Consider the following 7,212-nt stretch of genomic DNA (forward strand, 5'->3'; position numbering starts at 1 on the left):
TGAACTGTCTACTTGTCATCCAATTTTAATGCTATTCTAACCCTTGACCCCTAGTTCTCCCAACAGACCTTGTTAAAGTTGTTAGTGAAATTTGTTCAAGGACCCCCGGTAAACTTTTCTTAGTAATCATAGGCCGATTACTCTCACTCTGAATAAGGCCTATGAGAAGATCATGAAGTTCAATGTTGTAGAATTTCATGAAATCCATTAAGTTATTTTTTACACTCACATCAATCAAGTCTTTTCATACTCACATCCATCAAGTCTGGTCTGTCGTGGGATTAGATGTTATGTTAATAAAAAGTTGTGAAACAATCGTACATTTTCCTTGTTGAAGTGCTTGGGACTACATTCCCAGTAAGGAAGTCTGTAAAAGAAGGAAAAGAAATCCAAAGGAGCTAAAAAATTGTAATAGGATTATGATTGAATTGTATGAACTAAACTTAAAAGAGATTGACATAGGTCATGTCTGCGTTGTCTGTGGGTTCGAGTTTAAATCCACTTCGACATTTGCAATAGTTTGAATACTTATAATATGATTGATATTTCAAGTTACGATTAATTAATTCAAGGATGACGGAATATATGGATGTGGAGGCTCCTTGCGAAAGTGTCATTTCCAATTCTAGTCAAGGAAGCAAGCTTAGTTTGCAAACAAGTTCGGGTATGTCATTGGTCCTTCTTGATTAATTGTATCTACAAATACCTGCAATAAATAGTTTTGGACTCAAAGTAATTGTACCTGACTAACATCTGCACCATCTAACAATCAAATTTAGGGTTACAAAACGTTTAAGTTAAAGTAAAGGCAAGCTGGCACGGAAGGGCAACAAACGAAGAGTTTCTAGTCTCCTCTTTTTTCCACGATAACTACCCACTGAGGGCGCCCATCTCTAACTTTGTACATAAACATAAGAAAAACTCGATTGCCTCCTAAAATGCATCAATGTTTCAGTTCTAATGCCGAAGCAAGTGGAAACTTACGTTATTTTTATCATTTCTGAACCACACTAGAAAAATAGAATGACAAAGTAGCACCAAATTTGGATTTTCAAGCAAGCCACTTTTTAAGAAAGCAGCCCTTTGAACGGTAGATGGCAATACAGCTTATGAAACTGATGACGCCAACTTGAAAATGTCTGTTCATTCAGTCAAAGAGCTCATGAGAGAGATTTTGATGTGGTGGTATCACTATCTATGGTAGTCGTGTCCAACTCAAATGGGGTTGTGGAGTCAAGTTCAGTTGAGCTCTCAGTAGCATCAGTAGCTGAGGAAGTCTTTCCTTCAGTGACAATTCTTGCTTCAGGCACCTTGGTTGTAGACACCTGCCCTCAGTGGTCATAAAAGAGTAGTGCTACTTGCAGTTGATGTGTCCATGATGCCTCAGTTGTTGAATCAGTGGACTCAATTGTGGTGTCTTGTTTTCAGGGTCAAGGGCAGAGTAAACATCAACAGTGGGTCTTGATGTGGTGGTATCACTATCCATGGTAGTCGTGTCCAACTCAAATGGGGTTGTGGAGTCAAGTTCAGTTGAGCTCTCAGTCGCATCAGTAGCTGAAGAAGTCTCTCCCTCAGTGACAATTCTTGCTTCAGGCACCTTGGTTGTAGACACCTGCTCAGTGGTCATAGACAGAGTAGTGCTACTTGCAGTTGATGTGTCCATGATCCCTCAGTTGTTGAATCAGTGGACTCAATTGTGGTGGTCTTGTTTTCAGGGTCAAGGGCAGAGTAAACATCAACAGTGGGTCTTGATGTGGTGGTATCACTATCTATGGTAGTCGTGTCAACTCAAATGGGGTTGTGGAGTCAAGTTCAGTTGAGCTTTCAGTAGCATCAGTAGCTGAGGAAGTCTTCTCCCTCAGTGACAATTCTTGCTTCAGGCACCTTGGTTGTAGACACCTGCTCAGTGGTCATAGACAGAGTAGTGCTACTTGCAGTTGATGTGTCCATGATGCCCTCAGTTGTTGAATCAGTGGACTCAATTGTGGTGGTCTTGTTTTCAGGGTCAAGGGCAGAGTAAACATCAACAGTGGGTCTTGATGTGGTGGTATCACTATCCAATGGTAGTCGTGTCCAACTCAAATGGGGTTGTGGAGTCAAGTTCAGTTTGAGCTCTCAGTCGCATCAGTAGCTGAGGAAGTCTCTCCCTCAGTGACAATTCTTGCTTCAGGCACCTTGGTTGTAGACACCTGCTCAGTGGTCATAGACAGAGTAGTGCTACTTGCAGTTGATGTGTCCATGATGCCCTCAGTTGTTGAATCAGTGGACTCAATTGTGTGGTCTTGTTTCCCAGGGTCAAGGGCAGAGTAAACATCAACAGTGGGTCTTGATGTGGTGGTATCACTATCTATGGTAGTCGTGTCCAACTCAAATGGGGGTTGTGGAGTCAAGTTCAGTTGAGCTTTCAGTAGCATCAGTAGCTGAGGAAGTCTCTCCTCAGTGACAATTCTTGCTTCAGGCACCTTGGTTGTAGACACCTGCTCAGTGGTCATAGACAGAGTAGTGCTACTTGCAGTTGATGTGTCCATGATGCCCTCAGTTGTTGAATCAGTGGACTCAATTGTGGTGGTCTTGTTTTCAGGGTCAGGGCAGAGTAAACATCAACAGTGGGTCTTGATGTGGTGGTATTACTATGGTAGTCGTGTCCAACTCAAATGGGGTTGTGGAGTCAAGTTCAGTTGAGCTTTCAGTAGCATCAGTAGCTGAGGAAGTCTCTCCTTCAGTGACAATTCTTGCTTCAGGCACCTTGGTTGTAGACACCTGCTCAGTGGTCATAGACAGAGTATGTATGCTTGCAGTTGATGTGTCCAAAATGCCCTCAGTTGTTGAATCAGTGGACTCAATTGTGGTGGTCTTGTTTTCAGGGTCAAGGGCAGAGTAAACATCAACAGTGGGTCTTGATGTGGTGGTATCACTATCCATGGTAGTCGTGTCCAACTCAAATGGGGTTGTGGAGTCAAGTTCAGTTGAGCTCTCAGTAGCATCAGTAGCTGAGGAAGTCTCTCCCTCAGTGACAATTCTTGCTTCAGGCACCTTGGTTGTAGACACCTGCTCATGGTCATAGACAGAGTAGTGCTACTTGCAGTTGATGTGTCCATGATGCCCTCAGTTGTTGAATCAGTGGACTCAATTGTGGTGGTCTTGTTTTCAGGGTCAAGGGCAGAGTAAACATCAACAGTGGGTCTTGATGTGGTGGTATCACTATCTATGGTAGTCGTGTCCAACTCAAATGGGGTTGTGGAGTCAAGTTCAGTTGAGCTCTCAGTAGCATCAGTAGCTGAGGAAGTCTCTCCCTCAGTGACAATTCTTGCTTCAGGCACCTTGGTTGTAGACACCTGCTCCGTGGTCATAGACAGAGTAGTGCTACTTGCAGTTGATGTGTCCATGATGCCCTCAGTTGTTGAATCAGTGGACTCAATTGTGGTGGTCTTGTTTTCAGGGTCAAGGGCAGAGTAACATCAAACAGTGGGTCTTGATGTGGTGGTATCACTATCTATGGTAGTCGTGTCCAACTCAAATGGGGTTGTGGAGTCAAGTTCAGTTGAGCTCTCAGTAGCATCAGTAGCTGAGGAGTCTCTCCCTCAGTGACAATTCTTGCTTCAGGCACCTTGGTTGCAGACACCTGCTCAGTGGTCATAGACAGAGTAGTGCTACTTACAGTTGATGTGTCCATGATGCCCTCAGTTGTTGAATCAGTGGACTCAATTGTGGTGGTCTTGTTTTCAGGGTCAAGGGCAGAGTAAACATCAACAGTGGGTCTTGATGTGGTGGTATCACTATCCATGGTAGTCGTGTCCAACTCAAATGGGGTTGTGGAGTCAAGTTCAGTTGAGCTCTCAGTAGCATCAGTAGCTGAGGAAGTCCTCTCCTCAGTGACAATTCTTGCTTCAGGCACCTTGGTTGTAGACACCTGCTCAGTGGTCATAAACAGAGTAGTGCTACTTGCAGTTGATGTGTCCATGATGCCCTCAGTTGTTGAATCAGTGGACTCAATTGTGGTGGTCTTGTTTTCAGGGTCAAGGGCAGAGTAAACATCAACAGTGGGTCTTGATGTGGTGGTATCACTATCCATGGTAGTCGTGTCCAACTCAAATGGGTTGTGGAGTCAAGTTCAGTTGAGCTCTCAGTAGCATCAGTAGCTGAGGAAGTCTCTCCCTCAGTGACAATTCTTGCTTCAGGCACCTTGGTTGTAGACACCTGCTCAGTGGTCATAGACAGAGTAGTGCTACTTGCAGTTGATGTGTCCATGATGCCCTCAGTTGTTGAATCAGTTGACTCAATTGTGGTAGTCTTGTTTTCAGGGTCAAGGGCAGAGTAAACATCACAGTGGGTCTTGATGTGGTGGAATCACTATCTATGGTAGTCGTGTCCAACTCAAATGGGGTTGTGGAGTCAAGTTCAGTGGGGGGTCTCAGTTGGTGCAGTGGTCACTGTTGATTGATTGTCAATTGTTATCATATTTTTTTCTGTTGTTTCGTTTAGCTTTGCTAGTTGGTGAAAACTGATGACTCCGTTGAAAAAGATATTTCAGTGCCAGGTTCCGTCTCAGTTGACAGGCTTGTGGTGAAAGCAATAGTTGACATTTCTGTTAGTGGGACGTCTTGAGTGGTGGTTGAATCAGACTGAGATTGTTCTTGGAAATCTATGCGTGGAATAAAATTTTGTGATGGTTTGGTTGATTTGTCAGTTATGATCATGGTGTCATCTAAGGTCATATCGATGGTTGTTTGATCGGTTGTTGTGTCAAATGCATCATTTGCAGTGGTGCTTGCTTCTTGGAATACTGTTCTTTGTGTCGTTACAGTTGGCTGAAATGTTGAATCGTAACGGGGTTCTTTTGAAGTGGGACATGCCATCAGCAAACATTTTCGGACTTCATTGTTTTTTCCTGAGCAGTTTTCTTCTACCAATGATGATCTATATCTGGTGCGGGTTCCCTCTCCGCATTGAGATGAGCAATCGCTCCACTCTTCCCAGGTACTCCACGAACAGGTTACTTCAGGCCTGATTGTTGAAATTGCTGTTGGGTCCTCACAGGTTTTTATGTCCTCACCTAGTTGAAGTTTTGGTGGGCAAGTGCAAACATAGTCCTCAAGATCATAATCGTAGGCACATTTATGAGAGCATCCCTTGGCGTCGCAATGATCCACAGGACCTAAAACGTGTATTGACATTTAGCAATATTCCTTTTTGCTACGAAAATGTTACCCGTAAGTACATACTTGCCGCTTTGTGGGAACCTGCCGCTATGACAAATCTTTGAAACAAGATTCCTTGTTTGAACTGGAATCCTTCATTGAGCACACTTGTCACATTGGATGGTTTGATGATGAAAGGAACAGCTACGAATCCTTGCTTTAAGATGTAATGTATGTTATAGTTACAGATAACGCTCCCCTTCCTAGAAAATGGAATGGTAAATAATGATTGGAAGGATGAAAGTAGAACTAAATTGGGAAGATTACTTACTTAAAGCCAATAATCTCAACTTTGAAGTCGACATGATTCGATAGTTCATCATTAGATAGAAGAATTTCCTCCAACCCTCTGGTTATTGTTTTTGCCAAATCTTTGAAGGCATCACTTCCAGGGTTGTTAAGTGCATCGTCCCAAGAGTTCATGATTTTGAACTTTCCATTGATAACATTTTCTTGATATAATGGTTCATATTTGTGTCCCTCTTGTTCATCAAGGCCGTTCTCCTCTGTTTTTTTGGATTTAGAGCTTGCTTCTTTGACGGCAAGCACTTGCTCTGAAAGTTGCAAACAGATTTGAGAGATTTGATCTTGGGCAAATATTGAAAAACATCCACTTGTACGACTTCAACAGACTTGCATTCTAATTGACGTATTCTTTTCAATTGATAATAGCATTGAGCTTTTCAGTGCCTTGAATAGGGCATGTTACGTGAAGGAATTCAAAAAAAATGTCGTGCGGCAACACTGATATTGAGCATGTTGAGGAAGACAAACATTACAGCCAACCTGTACCGGGCACAGACTGAATTTGTCATTTAATTCAGTTTCCCGGCTTGTTGAAGCAAACCGTATTCTGATTTTGAGCCAAGAGTTTTGTACAGTGACAGAGCTGCACAGTAAATGACATATTTTTGAGTTTTCTAGCTCAACTCACTCGACAGTTGAAATTTCAATTGGATTCAAGGGCGAGTGTGAGTGCAGGCTGGCTACAATGTTTGTCTTATTTCCCCCTCCTCAAAATGATGAAAATCAGTGTTGCCGCACTACATTTCTCATGAATTTCCTTTGCTTCATAAGCCCTAGAGAGCTTGTCAGCCCTCTAATATGCCCTACAGATCGCTCTGCTTCCTCTAGGTGCCCAAAAGCAATCGCGAAAACTCAGAAAATAGTATAAGTTTCTGGTGCTTTGGCCTTTGTTTTATTTGTAAAAAGACGAACATTAAACTTATGAAAATAAAAGATAGTCTCAAGATATACCACGGTTGACATGAATTGGCATAAGTAGCATCAAATGTGGTACTTCAAGCTATTTGAGTTTTAATTGCCCCAAATCTACGGTGCAGTTGTTAAAAGGATATCTACAGCCGTCCTTTGTAGCCATGAATGAATTATGAAAATGTTAATTGTTTATTTTGAATCATATTTCAGTATCATTTCATTCTTGTAGGATTTGAAAGAACTCCCAGAACACTTACTGGTTTATCTACTGTGAAAGAATGCTCAAGGCATGCGTTGTTTATCGAATACCTCCTTGATACAGTTTGGCATCTTACAACATGTTCGCTCGTTTCTACTTTTGTTTGTCGCCGCCTAAATGAAGCAGAAAGGCGCTACCTAGAGTTGAATATATTACCAATGGAAAAAATGTATAGCTTCGTAACCGGTATCTTTAAACTAAACAAGTAAAGTAACATTGCCAATGTAATAACACACGCTGTTTTGCTTTATGGATAAATTATTGATTTTCCTTTGGTGGTATCAATTGGTAGATTAGTTCTCCTTGTTTGCCTTGAAATCAAGCTTTGTTGGTCACCTAGGCACCAAAATCAGTACTTCCAGATGGTTGACCGGAAAAAGCGTCGAAAATTTGCGCGAAAGAGGAAGATAACAAAGTACTGAACTAGGTACGGACGAGGAATCTCGTCAGGGTTCAACCATTTAGCGGTAAGGTCAAACGTAAAAAAATACCCATCATTGTGAGGAAACCTTGGCATAATCGGGATGCCAATTTCCA

The sequence above is a fragment of the Tigriopus californicus genome, chromosome 1 (genome assembly GCF_007210705.1).
Source record: "Tigriopus californicus strain San Diego chromosome 1, Tcal_SD_v2.1, whole genome shotgun sequence".
Classification (NCBI taxonomy): Eukaryota; Metazoa; Arthropoda; class Copepoda; order Harpacticoida; family Harpacticidae; genus Tigriopus; species Tigriopus californicus.